This window comes from Calliphora vicina, chromosome 5 (genome assembly GCF_958450345.1).
Source record: "Calliphora vicina chromosome 5, idCalVici1.1, whole genome shotgun sequence".
Taxonomy (NCBI): domain Eukaryota; kingdom Metazoa; phylum Arthropoda; class Insecta; order Diptera; family Calliphoridae; genus Calliphora; species Calliphora vicina.
This window is the reverse complement of record NC_088784.1, coordinates 44,596,248-44,616,888: the sequence shown is the minus strand read 5'-3', so window position 1 is coordinate 44,616,888 and position 20,641 is coordinate 44,596,248.

The window sequence follows — 20,641 nt, the reverse complement described above, 5'->3', positions numbered from 1 at the left end:
TTGAACAGAGTTTTATCAGTTTTCAGTTTGTTGTAAACATCAAAATTAAAATTAATTTTTTCTCGTATATTTGACAAGTTATAATTTGGGTTAAATACAGGTTAGCATCTACTATTTAAATCAGGTTTTATTTCTGAAATCGCATGATTTGTTGAAAATTTATTTAACAAATAGTAAAACATTCAAAGCCGCTTTTCTCGAAACGACTTTTTTTTAATTATGACGTTGTTGCAGCAAATGAGCGATATGTGCATATTATGTATATATTTTGGCAATCATTACATTTTTAAACAACCTTCTCTATTACAAAATAAAGAAAGGATAAAAAAACATAAGCTCTTCACCCCTTGTAGAGTGCGTAAAAAATCTAAATGAACACACATAAGTATACATACATTAGACATACCATGACAGAACAATATAAAGTACACTCAGTAGAAAACAAGGCGTATTAACAAGGTGAGTGCATAAAATCAGCTGTTTCTTAATTCGCTGTGGTTTTATGTACACTATATGTCAAACTTTGTTTATGTTTACATTTGTTATTGTAAATAACATAGTAATATTTTAATTCGCCTTGATTTTGACATTTACCGTACATTTTAACAAAAACAAATTGCCTGTTGTTTTTGCATTGTTGTATTTGTTGCCGGGACGCACTCACCTTGTTAATACTTCAAACAAAAAAAAAATTGAAAAAAATCAAAATCAAAGTTTGACGTTAAACTCTCCCTAGTGATTCCACCTTCTACAATTATTGTATCATGATTAGAGTTGCATTGAATGGATTGTCCAGTTTTTCTTTAATTTTGAAAAATATTTTTTTATTAATTATATTTGCAAATGTTGTATTTTTTCCTCACAGTGATTTGTACCTAGCCAGCGACCGACCGATTAATATATTATTGGCCAGCAGTAAAGAGGTAAAAAATACCTTTCGGAAAGATACATGGGAATTTGTTATAATGATGATGAATAATATATGGATGAAGGTTTGTCAGAGGCATATTTGTATTTTATGTATAACGTAATGCATAAATTTAGCCCTAGAAAGTGATTCCTGTAGTGATTTGCCTTACAACTCGGTTAAAATATGGAAGCAAAGTTCTAACTATTTAAAAAAATCTCTCGAAACAACAACTTTAAAATTAGAAGCAAATCAATATTTAATAAATGATATTACGTACTTGGAGCAAACAAAATTTCATTTTTAAATTTAAAACAATCTCTTTTATCGTGGGATAACTTGTCAGAGCTTCCAAAGTTTTAGAAATATCAAATATAATTACCGACATGTTGTACACTGACTTTTTCTGCCTGTGAGAAGCTTTTGATAATTTGCCGTCATTTTTTTTTTCAAAAATGCGATAAAAATAACTTGCACAATCTATATAAAGGATTGGAAGAATTATTAGTATTATAAATAAGAAAGGAATAGAATGCACATGGGCCTAATAAAGGCTGAAATTTGAATAAGGCTAAATTTTGATGAAAGTTGTAAACATTTTAAAGCAAACGAGTTAGTAAATTCTGTAAATAAAAATACAAAATATATGTGGCAAATAAAATAGTTCTACTTTTTTATATAATTTAAATTAATATATCTTTACCTAAAATGCAAAATAATGTAACAAAACTTTTTTACAAATTTATAGAAGAAAAACGATATAAAATTTAAACTACTTGTGATATTGAAACAAAATTTTTAAATTAGGATTATAATAAAACAAGAAATATATTTTATAAAAAAGTACACTTTATGATATGCGTCTTACGTTATTTTGAATTGATGTTTTCTAAAACCAAAATAACGTATCATCAATATAAATTTGCATGAAAAAATAAAATCTTAAATAAAAAAGGAGTTTTTATAGATACTTAAATTTTCATAAAGATTGCCAAAAAAATTCTTTTGTAACAAATTTATTAAAAAATATAAGGAAACTACCTAAAATAGGGTAAAATACTATTTATTAATTAATTACTCAAAGCGTAAACGTTATTTTGTTCAAGAAAATCATGCTCTTGATGATACGTTGTTTGAATTTGGTTATTTTTGAAAATAAAAGTTTAACATTTTTACACATATGTAATATAATGTAGTGAATAGTAATCAATAATAAAATCAATTTCGAATATTTTGATGATACGTTGTTTTGCATTTTAGGTGACGATATGTATGTAGGACTGAATTTAAAAAAAACTTAACTTAAATTTAACTTTTTTGATGTATAAGTGCATTTTTAAATTGTCCAGGTATTTTTTAGAAATCCAAGTAAATTTTTCTTATGGTCCAGTTATTTGACTTTTGTTATCTGACAACCCTAATCATGATACATACAATGTTTGTGTCAAAGTCTACAGATATATACTCGTACATTCATATGTATATTAAAATAGAAATAATATACTTTAAAATAATCATCCCAACAATACAGTGTGCCAAGAAACTCATTTGACAAACACAGTGAAATGTCTGCCTGTATACAAGGTTTCGAGTTCGCAGTTTTTATTAAAATCAAAAATATGGATTTATATCTATATATATCAAATGTAACCGGTTTAGCCTTTTTGTAAATTTAAGAATTGAGGTATAAATTAACTTTAAATTATTTTTTTTTTAATAAAACAAATAAAAAAATCGTTCAGTCTTTTAAAAATTAATTTAACATGTCGCAGTTTGTGTAAGAAATCAACTAACAACATCTATCTACTGTAAAAATTTCAACGTATTCCGATTACTCTTTCATCTAGAAAACCACATTTGAGACAATTTTCGTGATAATTTATATCAACAGAAAGGTGTTATTTTAAGAAAAAACAAAAGTTGTTTGCAATAATTACAAAAATTTAAAAGAAAAACAATGCACATATATTTTTAAATGGAATTTGCTTACTAATGATGTATTCGGATTTTCAAATTCTCATAAAATGTAACCACAAACAGTTTTTGACCTCTACTGAAAATTTACATATTAAAAATGTTTGACATAAAATTTGAATTCAAATAACTTGATTTAAATATATTAATATAATATTAAATACCTTAATATAATACTAATAGTTAGATGTATTTTTGCAAATAATATTTAAAATTGCATTGTATAAAAGATTTAATTTATTTGATATTTTTAAAATTTTTCCAAATAAGTAATCAAAATTTTGTTTTAGTCGCTAGTTGTTGCAACATTAGTTCTTTTGAACTTCTTTTATGTTAAACTGAGCTGAGCATCTAAATTTTGCATTTAAATCTGAAAATAAATAAAAACGAAAATATTTGTTTTCGTCGAATAATTATTCGAGTTATTCGAATTATAATTCGAGATGAAACATCACGTTTGTCAAAAAACTCGAAAAACGTCGTTTTGTAAAAGCGGTTTACAAGACAGGAAAATTGGTTTTTAGAATTATTCGAAACCGGTTTGACAATTATAACCATGTCGTATTTATACCCTGCACCACCATACAAGCCGCTAGGTGGCAGCAAATACCGGCATGTGTTTCACCACACGTTGGTACTGATAGTGACATTGGTAATTAAATATTTTTTGTAATTACGACACAATCGATCTAATGGTAACCTTGGTTTACGTCTAACTACTTTGTAACATTAATTGCTAATATACCTTCCAAAATACATACCATAGACAACATAAATAACTAAAAAAATTGTACCGAACAAAAGATTTCAAAACACTTAACAGTACCAACGTGTGGTCAAACACACGGCAAAAACTATGCGTCAAAAACAAAATTTTTTTTCCAAAAATATTAAAAATGATGTTAATAAGACGTTCCTGAAATTTTCATCAAAAAATTCCAAAGTTTAAATTTCCGGTAATTAATGAGTTAATGGGAGCCAGTGCGTGGCCCCTCAAAGTTGTTCACCTCGGGTCTCATATTTTTTAAAAAAATCCCCAACAACTTATTTATGGTCCGAATGAGCGGAATGGTTATCCCGCATAACTACTTGTTATATCTTTTAGTTGAAGAGATATTTAGGTTTATTTATTTATTTATTTATTATACCCTTCACCTTCGTGAGAAGGGTACATATAAGTTTGTCATTCCGTTTGTAATTTCCACAATATAATTTTCCGACCCTATAAATAATATATATTAGGGTGGGTCCATTTTTTTGACTACTAAGCGTATAGCAAATTCCTAATCTACGGAAAAGTCTAAGAACTTTTCCAGAAGAAACCATGGTTCTAAAATCAAAATCGAGCTTCCGGTTATTTACGAGAAGATTTGGAGCTCAAGACCTCTTTTGCTAGGAGACCTCGGGTATGTTCAATTTTAAAAATAATAATATTTCTTCGTTTGTGTTCCGAATCTTCTCGTCGAGTACTACATATAACATCTCGTAGCTATCAATTATCTCTTATAGCGTAAGAGATATTGGCATTTGAATAATACATTTTTAACATTTTTACCCACCCTACTCCAGTTTTTTGATGACCGCGGTTTCAAATATTTTCCGATTTTCTCTATTTTTAATTTATAGGACTAACAAGAAATGTATGTATGAACAAGTAAGAAAGTATGGTCGGTCAAGCCCGACCATATAATACCCTACACCAAGTAAATGAGTAAAAATATTTTTCTTTTAAAATATCAATAATTTATATTCATGAGTGATTTTCGGAAGTGGGCCTTATATGGGAGTTATGACCAATTAGGGACCGAACACCTTGAAATTAGGTCGTGTGATTTATGTCTATATTAAATTTAACTATGTTGAATTTTGTGTGTATACCAACATTTTTAAGCGATTTATGCACGTTAAAGTGATTTTCGGAAGCGCATCTATATGGGAGCTATGACTAATTATGGACCGATCGTAACAAAATTTGGTGACATGAATTTTGTATATATAAAAGTTATTTGGAGTGAAATTTGTGTAGATACATAGATAAGTTAAACATTTATGACCGATAAAGTCCAATTTCGAGGGGACTTTGTATGGGGGCTAGGTGAAATAATGGACCGATTTTAGCCAGTTTCAATAGGCTTGGTCCTTGGGCCGAAAAAGTAATATGTACCAAATTTGATCGAAATATCTTCAAAATTGCGACCTGTACTCTGCGCACAAGGTTCACATGGACAGCCAGCCAGCCAGCCAGCCAACCAGACGGACGGACGGACGGACGGACGGACGGACGGACATCGTTTAATCGACTCAGAAAGTGATTCTAAGTCGATCGGTATACTTTAAGGTGGGTGTTAGACTAATATTTTTGGGCGTTACAAACATCTGCACAAACGCATAATACCCTCCCCACTATGGTGGTGTAGGGTATAAAAAGGTGCTTTTATTCTTTTTAAGTTATCTAAAAAAAATTCTAAGAAGATGTATAAAGAATATATAGCTACGAGATGTTATATGTAGTACTCGACGAGAAGATTCTATATATATGTAATTTTTTGAAATCGGAACACAAACGAAGAAATATTATTTTTAAAATTGAACATACCCGAGGTCTCCTAGCAAAAGAGGTCTTGAGCTCCAAATCTTCTCGTAAAAAACCGGAAGCTCGATTTTGATTTTAGAACCATGGTTTCTTCTGGAAAAGTTCATAGAATTTTCCGTAGATTACGAATTTGCTATACGCTTTACCACGTTTTTTGGGCCCGAACAAATTGACCCACCCTAATATATATTCTGCATCCTTATAGATAGCGGAGTCAATTAAGCCTTGTCCGTCTGTCTGTCTCTTGAAATCAATTTACTGAAGACCCCAAATATCTTCGGGATCCAAATCTTCAATAATCTTCAGAAGTTTCCTATTTAAAATCAGCAAAATCGCACAGTGGTTTAGAAACTTTTTTTTTTGGAAATAATTCGGTATCTTGAGAAATATTTGAGATATTGTTACGAAATTTCACTTGGTTTGAGCTGAGGTGTTTTCGAGTTGATTTTGTGCAGCTTCCTAGCGCTAAAGGGGGCCAGTGCGTAGCCCATCAAAGTTGCTCACCTTGAGTCTCAAATTTTTAAAAAAAATCGCCAAAAATCCATTTATGATCCGAATGAGCTGAAATTTTTAATATAAATAGTCCTTAAGCAGATCTACTAAAAAATGTAAGTTATCTCTATTAGTTGAAGAGGTATTCAGGTTTTTTATGTTTTTTTACACATAGCGGGCCTATGGAGCGTCGAAATTTATTTTTAAAATATCAGCTATATTGGCGATAAAATTCTAAATAAAATAAGAAAACTTTCTAACAGTTATCTGTTCCCTATAAAAGCCCATATATTTTTTCTTTTGTAAAAAAAAATTTCTGCGGCACTATATAGAATTTTTATATGATCTGGAAAGATAACCTAATGCAAAAGCGTGTAAAGACAAATTTAGCTCACTTAAGGGGACATATCACCCCCAGACCTATCCAAACTTGGCCAATTTAAAAGTGTGTTTTTACTAGCACACTGTAAAAAACGCACTTTTCTGAAAAAACTCAGTTTTTGGATCACGTTTTCCCCGTTTTAGGAATTTCGGTATTTGAAAATAAAAAATGTCAAAAATTCGAATGCCATTAATTTAAGGACCTTTGAGTCTAAATTGGTTCCAAATTGTGTTACGATATCTTTAACCATTAAAATTTTACATTAAGTCAAATTTTATATTTTTATTCATGGAAAATCATCATATTATATTTTTTTAGTTTTTAAGGTAAATGAAGTCCAAAAATTTTATAAAATTATTAAATTTTAAAAAAATATTAATCCTTAAGTCATATTGTTTTCAACAGTATCATTTACTTATATAAAAAGCCTTTATTTACTTCTCAGAAGTTCCTTTGATAAATTTGTACGTTTGTTCATATAATGCGTTCAAAAATCTGTTACACTAAAATTTCTGTTATGTCATGTGGTTCCTACGCGGGAAAAATTTCCCGGGAATATTTTTTGTTAATTTTCGGGAAATGTTTGTCGGGAATTTTTGGGAATTTCTTCATAAGTTTTATTCTAAAAGTTACAATTTTCAGATACGTTTCGATGGCCAAATTTGTTGCTAATTGAATCATTCTATTATATCCATAGATTTGTTCGGTTCTAGCAACAGATAGTCAGTTGGAAAAGAAGTATTACGGTTGAAATAACCGAATTTTTTCACTAAACTCAAGCCACAGCAGAAAAATTTGGTTATTAATAATGAATCTAATTTAAAGTTTATGCTCATTAAGGAATTATTAAGATGCCTAACATTACAACTTTTAGGGATATTCAATGAATATTTTTCATATTAAGAGAAAATTGTAACAATAATGGTGGTTCAAATTTGTTTATTTACAATCAGATATAAAAAATGTCCTAACTAAGCATATTTTATATATTTAACATAGTAGAAACTACGACTGTGACAATACCGATAATATTCCACTATTAAATTTAAAACCCTTATAAAGGCTGGACCAACATTGTACAATCAAATATAGTTATTTTAAAACCCTGGTACAATTATAAGTCAAATTATTCGAAAAAAAAATTCCGGTTTAATTTAGTTTTAAAAAATTTGTAATTTCCTAACGGGAAAAAATAGTCCGGTAAATTAGGAACCCTAGTCAGTATGTGTTTGAATTCAAAGTTTACATTTCATATGTTAGTAGAGTAACTTCGGGTAATGTGGACTACCGTTTTGTTTTTTCTAAATTTTGGCCACAATATATATGGATATTAAAAGAGTTGTGAAGCAATAAATTAGCTAATGTATTCTCTAATGGTTTTTGCAGTTGAATATTTTTTCCGTTAAAGGATAAAAAATTTATGTGAAAATATTGTAAGGAACCCAAAAATCAGCATTAAAAAAATTGGAGGGTAATATGGACCACTATATGAGGGTAATGTGGACTAGTATTTACTACATAAAATTCATGAACCAGCTAATCATGAATGATTAAAAAATTTAATTTCAATATATTTTTATCGCGTTCGTGGCTTAGATAGATTGTTTACAAAATACATAGTTATTGTCGGGTAATATGGACCAGTAGTACATAATCAAGTAATTTAAGTGGTCCACATTACACGAACTTGGGTTACAGTGGTAAAAAGTTATTTTTACCTAATAATCTAAATGTGCTTAAATTCTTACCAAATATATGCAAAACTACGTGTCCACTTTAACTATATAAAACAACCAAACATTAAATTCTACCAAGTAACTGTACCAAATTTTGTTTCTTACTTGAGACGAAAAAAATGTTGAGCACTAGCATTAATTTCAATACAAGAATAAAAAGTCAACATATCAATAACTCATGAAAGCAAATGTGTAATTGTTGTTTCAAACAAATTGTAAAATGTACGACAAATCAGTTTTATCATACCTTCAATAGTTTCTGAAAAAAGACACTGGTCCACATTAGACGCATAGTCCACAATACCCGAAGTTACTCTAACATTTTGTACGCATTATATGTATGAAAAAATGTACAAATTTGTGAAAGGGTGCAAGGTTTGCGGAACTTCTGAAGAGTAAATAAAGGCTTTTTATATAAGTAGTTGATACTGTTGAAAACATTATGACTTGAAGATTGATATTTTAGTAAAGTTAAATAATCTTATAGATTTTTGGGATTCATTTACCTTAAAAACTAAAAAAATATAATATGGTGATTTTTCACTAATAAAAATATAAAATTTGACTTAATGTAAAATTTTAATGGTTAAAGATATCATAACAAAATTTGGAACCAATATAGACTCAAATGCCCCCAAAGCAGTGGCATTCGAATTTTTTATTTTCAAATAACGAAATTCCTAAAACGGGGAAAATGTGTTAAAAAAACTCAGTTTTTTCAGAAAAGTGCCCACGGTGACGTTATTTACCGTGTGATTGTAAAAACACTTAGTATGTATTTAAGAAACATATGGGGTTATAAAAATATGGAGCTGTTTCGTGGATCCGTGCTTCGCCTTTTTAGAATTTTTGACTCAAACCGAATTTTTTTTTTTAAATTGGCCATGTTTGGATAGGTCTGGGGGGTGATATGTCCTCTTAAGTGAGCCAAATTTTTCTTTACACGCTTTTTCATTAATTTATCTTTCCGAAGAAAATTTTTTTTATACAAAAGAAAAAATGTATGGGCTTTTTGGAAAAAAATTTAAAAATACGGCCCTTTTTACAATTTTCAACTTTGGATGCGTATAACTTTTTATAGGGAACCGACAACTGTTAGCAAATTGTTTTTATTTTATTTAGAATTTTATTTTATAAATAGGGATAGGGTTTTTATCCCGGGCATCCCGATTCCCGGCATTTTTAGTCGGGAATCCCGGGAATTAAAAACTGAAGAAAATACATAGAAAACAAGTTAGAACTCCATTTTTTTCACCAAAAACAGTGAAAAGTTTTTTACAGTCTTGGCAATAATACCCCGATTATTATTATTATTTATTTGGGTTTTTTCGTATGAAAATTTAAAAAGTGAATTCATGATTTATAGAATTTATTTCTTATTGAATCATTCTAATTTCTTCTTCAAATCCATAAAAAAATAGTTTCAAAAATTTATTAAATGATTAAATTTTTCTTCAATTCAAATCTAGTACAAAAAGGCTTAAGACAATTTTTTCCATTAATTTTGTAAATGATTTGATTTAACAAAAATTTAATCATTCAAAGTTTGAATAAATTCTGTTATTAATTGACATTAAAATTAATTCAGTTTAAACAAAGGCTTTGAAATGAATCTAAAAAATTCAATATTATGAATGGATTTATGGAATGAGAGGCTGACACTCTTTAATTACGGATTAAGATTTTAGTGAATTGAGCTCAAATTTTATTAATTAATTCGAAGCTCTGATATTTAATAATTATAACACTAAGTTTTTATACGAAATTTGGATATAATATTCCTAATTAACAGTATCATTATATATTTCGGGAATAGCCGGGTACCCGGGAATGTAGAAAAAAATTTCCCTATTCCCGGGAACCAAAAAAGGTCGGGAAATTAAAAACCCTACCCGCAATGTCTGAAAAACATAAAAAGATCAAGCAAAATTAAAAAAATAAATCAGTAAATCTCTTTAACTAATAGAGATAACCTATACTTGTAAGGATATTTTTGTAGATCCTCTCTTTATACTATTTATATTTCATCTCATTCGGATCATAAATGGATTTTTGGCGATTTTTTTTTTAAAAATTTCAGACCTGTGGTGACCAATTTTGAGGGGCTGAAAACGTAAATCAACTTGGAATCACCTCAGCGCAAACTATATCTCCAATAGTTCCCAAGATACCGAATTATTTCCAAAAAAAAAAGTTTCTAAACCACTGTGCATCGCTGTTAATTATATATACATTAGGGTGGGTCAAAATTTTTGAAAGGCTTAGCGATACAAATGTGCCAAATGGTGTAGCTAATATGTATCTAAAATTTTATTGCGTTGTTTTAAGTTTTACTGCCTCCGGATCGCGATTGAATTTTTAGACAGAATACATTTATTATTTACATCACATTTATAATACTTTTTTATGCGAAATAACATTAACTACTGATACCAATATAAAATTTTACCATTCAAATTCGGATTCTTACTGTTACATTTCAGCAGAAAACGTATGTACATTAGGGATATAACCAATTTTGGCGAAATTTTTGGCATACCACCACGTGATGTCCAATGGTGTATAAGTAATAATAATCATTTGGAATCAAAAACATCACGCACCAACACCAATTTCTAAAATAAATTATTAATTATATAAATAATTTCATATTTTTTTTTGAAAGTGTGAGGGATACTTCCCTTATTTAAAAATTGTCTTTTGAAGTATGTCCGCTGTTATATAATATATTATTTTCAAAATAATTAAAAATATTTAATAATAAACTTTATTGCGTTTGGTGCAAGAGATCGAATTTTGATAACATACCAGAGAACGTTTACACAAATGACTTTTTCTTGGATACGGGTATATCACTAAAGCCCTAATTGTGTATAATTTATATGTTGCATATGAATGAACTGAGGTTTTCTATAAAAACTCTTCCCAGATATAAAGGCGGACCTCGACACATTTTTGAACCAATCAAACTTAGCAAATAGTTACCAAAAATTTTTAAGATAATTCAAAGAAACAGTTATTTAGCACATCCTGAAAACTTATTGATTGCAATGTTAACAGATCCCCAACAACATATTCGTGAATTAGCTGCCCATCAAATTTTGAAAAGTAGATCCACAACGTCAAATAAATTACAGCTGTTTCAGATACTAAAGATAAATTTTAATGCTACGTGATTGGTGTTTATAAAAAACCGGTTTGTCGGTTAACCGAAAATTGGCCTTTTTTAGAAAACCGGTTTTTCGGTTAACCGACATCGAAAAAACCGGTTAAACCGGTTAACCGTCATATATGTGTAGAAAACATAAACTGTCCAATAGGAATAATGGTTAATATTAAATAACTATAAATATACAAAAGTGCTAAGTCCATTTTATTTTGTAAAAATTTCAAAATTATTATCTCAGTCAAATAGAATTGTTTTAATTATTGTTTTTTTCATTAAATTTCAACCAAAAAATGTAAAATTAATTAAATATTTGATAATTTTGACATTTTTTATCACCTCGACTTTTTCATATGAAACAGTAAATGTTACAAGTCGCAAAAAAGGACCTATAAGATGCAAAAGCACTTCTTCTTAGCTGTGATTATTTGTTATTGTAAATCATACAAAATAACTAATAAAACTCCATTACCAGATTTGAAATCATGGATTTTAATATTTCTGAAAAGGACTTTGTACACTAAGCTAACGAAATGATTAATAAAGTAAAATTTTAAGAACAAAACACACGAATGAAGTCAAATTTATTAGGTATGTACAACAAATTCAATTTAACGTTTCGTAAAATCATCACAAAATTTATAATGCATCATTATTCAAATTTAGTTTAACTTCTAGAATTATGCGGAATTTAATTTTTAATAGATTCAATATGTGCTATTTATTCTGAAAAAGTTTTTAAGTAAACTCATCGTCCTCTACTATTTAGAATAATTGTAATTTTTAAAAATATTAATCTAAAATGATATAATGTGTACACAATGAATATCAAAAATGCACAAAAACATTAGATTTATTAATTTAAGTCCCAAATTTTAAAAACCGGTTAACCGAGTGATAAAAACCGGATAAACCGCTTAACCGAAAATCAACATTTTAAATTAACCGGTTCGGAAAAAACCGAGATTTCAAAGAAAAACCTGTTTTTCGGTTAACCGGTTATCCGGTTTATAAACACTATACGTGATACTATGACCTTTTGAAATGGGATGAAAATATTATTGAATCACCTATATTAAAATCTGTTGATGAAAAAATTCTTCTTCTGTTTTTTGAAGAAGGAAAAAACGGAGGAACTGAGCTATTTCACCACCCCTGTCATCAAGATATAAAGAGAGCAGTCAAAGCTGTGAGTAAAGCAACATCAAATTTGTGCAACAAAACAACAAGAGAAATATTCATCAAAGCTCAGATAGAATCAAGAAATTCAATACCAAAATTTGATAAAAAGAATTTGGTCGTTAATTGAACACTTCATTGTTATTTTGATTATCCTATATTTCACTTCTGTAAACATTAGTGTTTATAAACCGGTTAACCGAAAAACCGGATTTTCTTCGAAATCTCGGTTTAAAATGTTGATTTTCGGTTAACCGGTTTATCCGGTCTTTATCACTCGGTTAACCGCTTTTTAAAGTTTGGGACTAAAATTAATAAATCTCAAGGTTTTGTGCATTTTTTATATTCATTGTATACACATTATTTGTCTGATTTGAAACCTAAACTGCTGATTTACAAACTATTTTTAAGACTTACAATGATTCTAAATAGTAGAGGACGATGAGTTTACTGAAGAACTTTTCAGAATAAATTGCACATAATGAAAGTATTAAAAATTAAATTGCGCATAATTCTAGAAGTTAAGCTAAATCTTATAGCCCATTCACATACACTGGAAAAAAAATCGACTCGATAATCTACAAATCATGTGATTTCCCATTAATTTTTCCGATAATAAAATCACGTCAGAAATAATTTCAAATACAGGAATCATCCTGTAATTTTAGTACAAAACAGTGGCAACACTTTGATATAATTTTATACCAACAAACATTTAGCTGTGATGTCAAATTAAAAATATAAAATTATCAATTTTCTTTCATAATCTACCTCAATGTAGTTTAAATTTTAAGTTAAATTCGTTATTTTAGTTCAAGAAAGACATGAGAAATACGTTTGTGATCGAAATATATAAATATATATTTTTAAATGTATAAATTTGTGTATGTTGGGATATAAATAAAGTGTATTTGCAACTCATAGTTCCTTTTTGGAAATTGTAACATTTTCTGTTTCATATCAGAAAGTCGAGGTGATAACACTATGCAACAAATGAAGACTTTTGGAAAAACACAAGATCTTGACAGTATAGGTTCGACTCTACTACCAAAGGGTAGTAAAACCCTATACTCAGTTTGTCCATTTTGGGCATCCAAAGTTTCTGAAAATTAGTGGGGCCTCTAAAAAAGGTGTCATCAGTTTTTGGTTAACAGCTAATTCAGACTTTGCGATACTGTTTAACTTTATATGACAATAATATAGCTAAGAGTCCGCCAAATAAATTTTGTTAAAATTTGTTTCCAAAAAATAGCTTTTTCGTGCACTTTTGTTGAAAAATATAGGAAGAAACATTTTTTTTTACATTTTTTAGAATAACTTCCAGGGACTCCTAATTTTTCAATAACAATATTTTGCAAAGTTGTAGCTACGGTAAATCTGAATAACTACACATATATGACGATTTGAAATCGGTTAACCGAAAACCCGGTTTTCTAAAAGGTAAATTTTCGGTTAACCGACAAACCGGTTTTTTAATTGCAATTGATCTCTATTTATACAAATAAATACAGTTACCTAGAATAAACTTGCATATCATGCTCTATTGTCTTTTTAATTATATTTTTGAAATATTCAACATGAAACCGGAGGCAGAAAATTATTTCACCTGGTAAATATTTGCTCAAAAAAGCGTAACCAATTTTTTAAGCACAAATTTGTTTGGCGTGTTTACTCTTACAAGTGTTTTGTAAGATCAAACAGCATCAAATAAAATTCATAAAATAAATTTTTGGTAATTATTCGAACTTTTTATATATATAATTTGAAAGTAAATTTTTAATTAGGCTTAAGTTCATTTTTATTATAATTTATTTGTAATAATTCAAAGAATATCACTGAATACTAAATAGATGATATTTACAAATAGACCTTGACAATGAAGATTGTTGATGACGCCCTTGGCAGGGTAGAAAATGCATTCCAATTTGCCAATTGTCTAAAAATTTTAGTATTCAGTGATATTCTTTGAATTATTACAAATAAATTATAATAAAAATGAACTTAAGCCTAATTAAAAATTTACTTTCAAATTATATTCATAAAATAAAACTAAATTTTTTTAGTTTTGAATCAACCTAAAATAAGTTTTTGAAATAAATAAATGAATTAAAATGTATTTTATTTAGTGTTTACGTTTTTTGTCAAATATTTGTTATGTGTGACCCTACCTTTGGTGACATGAAAATATTTATAATTTGGCACATTTTTGTCACCGTGCCCATAAAAAAAACTTAAACAAAATTTTTCTTCATACACGGGTGACCCACCCTAATATACATATAGCTCTACTTACCTTTTAAATGTACAAAAACTGAAGGCATATTTATTGTTTCCAGGAATTTTTGGAGTTGTATGTTGTCACTGGATTTGGTGATCTTCTCACTATCTGGATCTTCATCTACATCAACGCATCGGCAAATAATTTAAAAACATTGCATTGTCGATTCGTACCCGTTTGTTTATAAATTGTAAACTTACGTTGCACAGTGGTATGAGAAAAAAAGAGGGAAATAAATTTGTAACTTCTAAACCCTTATCCGATTTGAATGAAATTTCACAAGCGGGAGGGGAAATGTTGTCAAGTTTAAGTTTTGAATCTGGATCTCATGAGCCAGAGGATATCGTCGCTTTAAATGCAAACGGACGTTTTTTGTTTTTACAGGATACGTTATAATATCGAGCCCTTAGCGCCAAAATATCGTAAGCGACAAAACACAAATTTTACAGGAGAAGGTTTTTTTTGATTATTTTGAAATTTATACATATAATTAAAAATGTTTTGATGAGATATATTATAATTTCGTTCAAGCTATTTATTGGCAGCAAAAAAATTATAGTTTGTTCACATTGTGCATTAATTATGGCGTTTACTATATATTTTTTTATATTAGGCTACTTTTATGGAAAAAACTTGTCGCTTACGATATTTATTAGAAATCAGAACACAAACGAAGAAATGCGATCGTTTTAAAAATTTAACATACCCGAAGTGTGCTACTTTGGGGACCCCTGTCCGCGCCCCTGGTTGGTCCATGTGGCCCTTATTCAAAATTTAAACTTGAATACACTTCCTCTTTGCGCATGTGAAATTTCATTCAAACCGGACTAACCATATAGAAGTTACAGATTTATTTCTCACTTTTTATACCCTTCAGCTTCGTGAGAAGGGTATATATAAGTTTGTCATTCCGTTTGTAATTTCTACATTTTTCATTTCCGACCCTATAAAGTATATATATTCTGGATCCTTATAGATAGCGGAGTCGATTAAGCCATGTCCGTCTGTCTGTCTGTCTGTCTGTCCGTCTGTCTGTCTGTCTGTCTGTTGAAATCAGTTTTCTGAAGACCCCAGATATCTTCGGGATCCAAATCTTCAATAATTCGGTCAGACATGCTTTCGAGAATTTTGCTATTTAAAATCAGCAAAATCGGTCCACAAATGGCTGAGATATGAGGAAAAAACCAAGACAACCTCTATTTTTGACCTATTTTTTACCTATATCTGGATTACTGAGACATTAATATAGACAATATGGATATCTAATGATAGATACTTCAAAGACATTTGCAACGACGTATATAAGAATATAGTAAGTTGGACCTACAATGGGTCAAAATCGGGAAAAAAAATTTTGAACCCGAAATTTTTTTTTTAAAAAAAAAAAAATTGAAAAACCAAAAAAAAATTTTTAAAATTTAAAAAAAAAAAAAATTTTAAATTTAAAAAAAAAAAAAAATTTTTTAAATTTAAAAAAAAAAAATTTTTAATTTAAAAAAAAAAAATAATTAAATTTAAAATAACAATCGAAAAATTTTTTTTTTCAAAAAATTCAAAAAACAACTGGAAAAAAAATTAAATTTTGTTTACCTAAAAATATTTAAAATTTTGAAGTATAATTTGGTGAAGGGTATATAAGATTCGGCACAGCCGAATATAGCACTCTTACTTGTTTTATATACCACTGTGTGTCGCTTACGATAAAATTCGTTTACTGTAAAATGTAAATATTGACTTACGATAAAATCCTACCCCCTATATTTTTGAAGTTATTATCAACTTTTATATTCTGAGAACACTAAAACATCAGTCGGTCCATAAAATTTTAATTTCTGCAATAAAAAAAATATTTAGAAAATGTCGCTTACGATAATTTGGCGCTAAGGGCTCGATATCAATAATAAAAGAGTATTCTTGGCAATTGTTCAATCAATCAAAAACTCGATTTTGAATTTTTGTATAGTTACGTCCGCTTTCATTTAAGGTGACTTATATGTATGTATGTACACTCATAAAAAAAATTGAGTAATCCGTACTTAAATCAATCCGGAGCGGTGTCAATAGTAGGGTAAGTACGGATTTTCTTAAATCGAGTACATAATACTTGATTCAAGTACGGATTCATCAAGCCCAAAAATCTTAATTTTAGCTCTCCCTTAGTACGGCCGAGATTGAATTAATCTTAAAATGATCTTGATTCAAGAATTCTAAACTTGTTTTAAGCACGAATTCATACTTGATATAATCCAAAAATCGGATTGATTTAAGAATGTCCGAGATTGAATTAATCCCAAAATGAGCTTGTTTCAAGAATTCTAAACTAGATTTAAGCACGAATTCATGCTTGATATAATTGTTATTGATATGATTGTTTTAAGCCCGAATTCGTACTTTATGTAAGCCAAACTAAGATTGATTTAAGAAAAACACATTTTTTTTATTTTTAATAAATTTTATTTAGTTTTTTTTTAATTTAAATTTAATACAATTTAACAATTATTACGTTGCTTAAAATTGTTTGCCACGGAAGTCATCTTCTTCAATTAGCCAGTTGTCAACTTTGGATTCAACAGAAATTGTGTCGTCATCGACGCCAAACTGTAGAATAAGATTAAGATTTGTTAAATTATATTTGCAAAAATCTGTATTATTAAATTCTTACCTGAATTTTGTCCACTTAAAAGCTTCTTCCTAAGTTCGATTCGAAGACCAAGAGGAGGTATTGCTTCCTTAATGCTTTCACCATTGCAAGTTGTTGTATGTTACCTGAGAAGCTAAAAATGTACAAACAAATGATATAATATGAAAATTATTTATAAATTCATTTATAATATTAACTATACGATATTAAATATTTACCCCCATATTCATAAACAATTTTCAAAGGTTTATAAAACAATAATTCCATACAAAATTCGTTTTATAAAACTTTGATAAATTTAAAAATTATTTATTAATATGAGGATAAATCATTAATATCGTATAGTTATTTTTATATTTTTTCTAAGTGACTCTACTTGTATTTTTGCAATAAGAAACATATTTTTCATTTGTGGTACAAAAATACCATCAGTTCATGGACAAAACGCAGTTATTTATACTAATACACACAACGACGCAAACAACAAATTGTGCACATGTCAATACATATATAGGTGTTTGTGTGCCTATAATATAGAGTCTATTTTATAGACACACAAACATCAAGCACGAGAATTCTTAAACTAAGAACAAAATGCTTGTATTATTTGTTTACAAGTGCAAATTTTGTTGTTTGCGTCTTAAAAAACCTGTTTCTAAACGATATGCGCAACTACATATGTATATGTGTGTTAGTACAAATGAAAAATATTTCTTATTGAAAAAATTTGTACGTACATACCACGTTGTACCGTTATTTTGTTTTTAAAGAATTTGTTGCAAATTCAACAGTCTATTTATAAAACATAATATAGTAAGCCAAAAGAAAACATGTAAAAAGAAACTTATCCAAAGTTTTCGATTGACTTGCTGTATTATGTTTTATAAATAGAATAACTGTATTATTTAAAAATAAATCACAATAATAAATAAATTATAGACTTACCTTTTAAATACCCATAAACACTGGGCTGATGAAACTCCTGGAGAAGCTGGAGCAGGAGGGTGTCTTCTTTGTCCGGAACCACTTCTGCTTCACTCATATTTTTTTCACACAACACAAAAAAACACAAAAGACCGAAAACTATACAGAACAACACGGAACACGGAACGCACAACACAGACTGAAGAAATTGCTTGTTTATTCATGTAACTAACCGACAGCGCGAGTAGAAAATTACTTTGAGAACAGCTCAGAGAGTAAATTTTATACCGCTCTTTTTCTATTATGGATCAATATAAGAATTTTTTTCTTATTTCAAGTTATCTTACTCTTAATTTGAAGTTTAAGAATTAAATACTTGATTTAACTTCTCACTTGTACTTAAAACAAGATTTTCTTACTTAATTCAAGAATTTCGTTCTTGTTTTAAGGAAATTTCCGCTTGATTTCGGTAATCAATCCCGTTTATACTTATTCTAAGTACAAATGAGTATGAATCGTACTTAAATTTTTAAGTACAATTCTGGCTAAATTTGAGTAAAATAAACTTAAATTTAGAAGTGCTTTTTTCTTTCTGTGTACATATATGTTTTCTATTTAACTCGATTTTTAGGTCCCAATTTCTTTTTTGTTATGTGACTGATGTATTGTTTTAGGCGAAATAAAAAATTATTGGCCCCAATAGCGAATTTGATTTACACGCTATTTTTTTGGGCCCAACAAACCGCGTAAATGGAGGCCTACCTGTGTGTAATTTTTTTGAAATCGGAACACAAACGAAGAAATAGGATCATTTTTAAAATTGACCATACCCGAGGTGTCCTACTTTGGGGACCTCTGGCCCAGCTCCTGGGCTCATGAGGTCCAGATCCAAAACTTAAACTCCCCTTTGCGCTTGTGAAATTTCATTTAAATCGGACTAAGGGTTTAGAAGATACACATTTATTTCCCTCTTTTTTTTCTCATACCACTGTGCGTTGTCGATTTTGCAATGTCGGTTTTCCCTCAGTATGTGTGATTAATTGAATAATTTGTTTGTTTGTGTTTTTTTTAGTTTCCGCTCTAAGTGTTATGGTTCTACAGCTGAAACTAAAAGTCGACTTTTCGTTTTTTTCCCTTTTTTAAAAAGTCGACTTTTCGAACTTTCGACTTTTGGTAATTTATGAAAAGTCGACTTTTCGAACTTTTTAGTTAATCGACTTTTTTCGACAATTTTCGACTTTCCGACTATTTTCGACTTTTTTCAACTTTTTACCATTTTTGTAAAAAAAAAAATACATGGTTTATACATTTATTAATGCGCCTTTTGTAATGTTTAGCAATAAAAATAAAATTTATCAAGGCGATAATAGTTAGAAGAATGTTGTAGGAATTTTTGTGTAGAAAAAAGCGTTATTTTATAAACTTTATTTATTACTAGTTGACCGCCCCGGTTTCGCCCGGTAGCATTTACTAATGTTTGTTCGTCAAGTTTCTCCAACCCTGCCAGTTCTTATTAATTTGCAAATAAAATATCTAAATTTGTACTGCATACTTTAGGGGCTTTTTTATTACAGTTGACTGGATTCAAAAAAGCCGGTTTTAGCCGTAATTTTTAATTTCGAATCGAATAAAAAAAATCAGCCAAATCGCTCCAGCAGTTCTCACGTGATGACATTACATACATGGACCATTTCAGTGTGTACAAAATTGAAATAGATTTAGTATAAAGCTAGGTACTCTGTTCAAAATTTCGTGCGAATATTCGAAATTTCGTACATATAAAATATTTGGAATGAAATATATGCGAAATAATTTCGCAAAAGCAGTACTCTGTTTTTATTGTGGAAAACATGTGAAATAAATCTTGAAACCTTATTTTTCCACACGAAATAACATATGCAGCACTTCTTTCGCACGAAATTAAAACTAACAGCTAGCTGTCAAACAGCATAAAAAATTTTTCGAATGAAAAAACCATAATTTTTCGCAAATATGAACAGAGTACTAGGCTTAATGCTGCAATTAAATATTTGTTTTTAACAATCTAAAAAGTCGACTTTTATCGACTATTCGACTTTTATCGACTATTTTCGACTTTTTTCGACTTTTACCGACTATTCGACTTTTTAGATAATATAATCGATGGTTCGACTTTTTTCCGACCAAAAAGTGGATTGTTTGAACAATCGACTTATAGAACCCTACTAATAGGGGGGTCAGACGGCATGTATTGCTTGTGTATTGGGACATGTATTCGATACATATGGAATTCCATGTGTATGTCAAAATTCACGTTATACATACGATTCATAATTTCCACGTTCAAACGTACATATGCAATTGCATGTGACATAACCCCTATTAGTTTA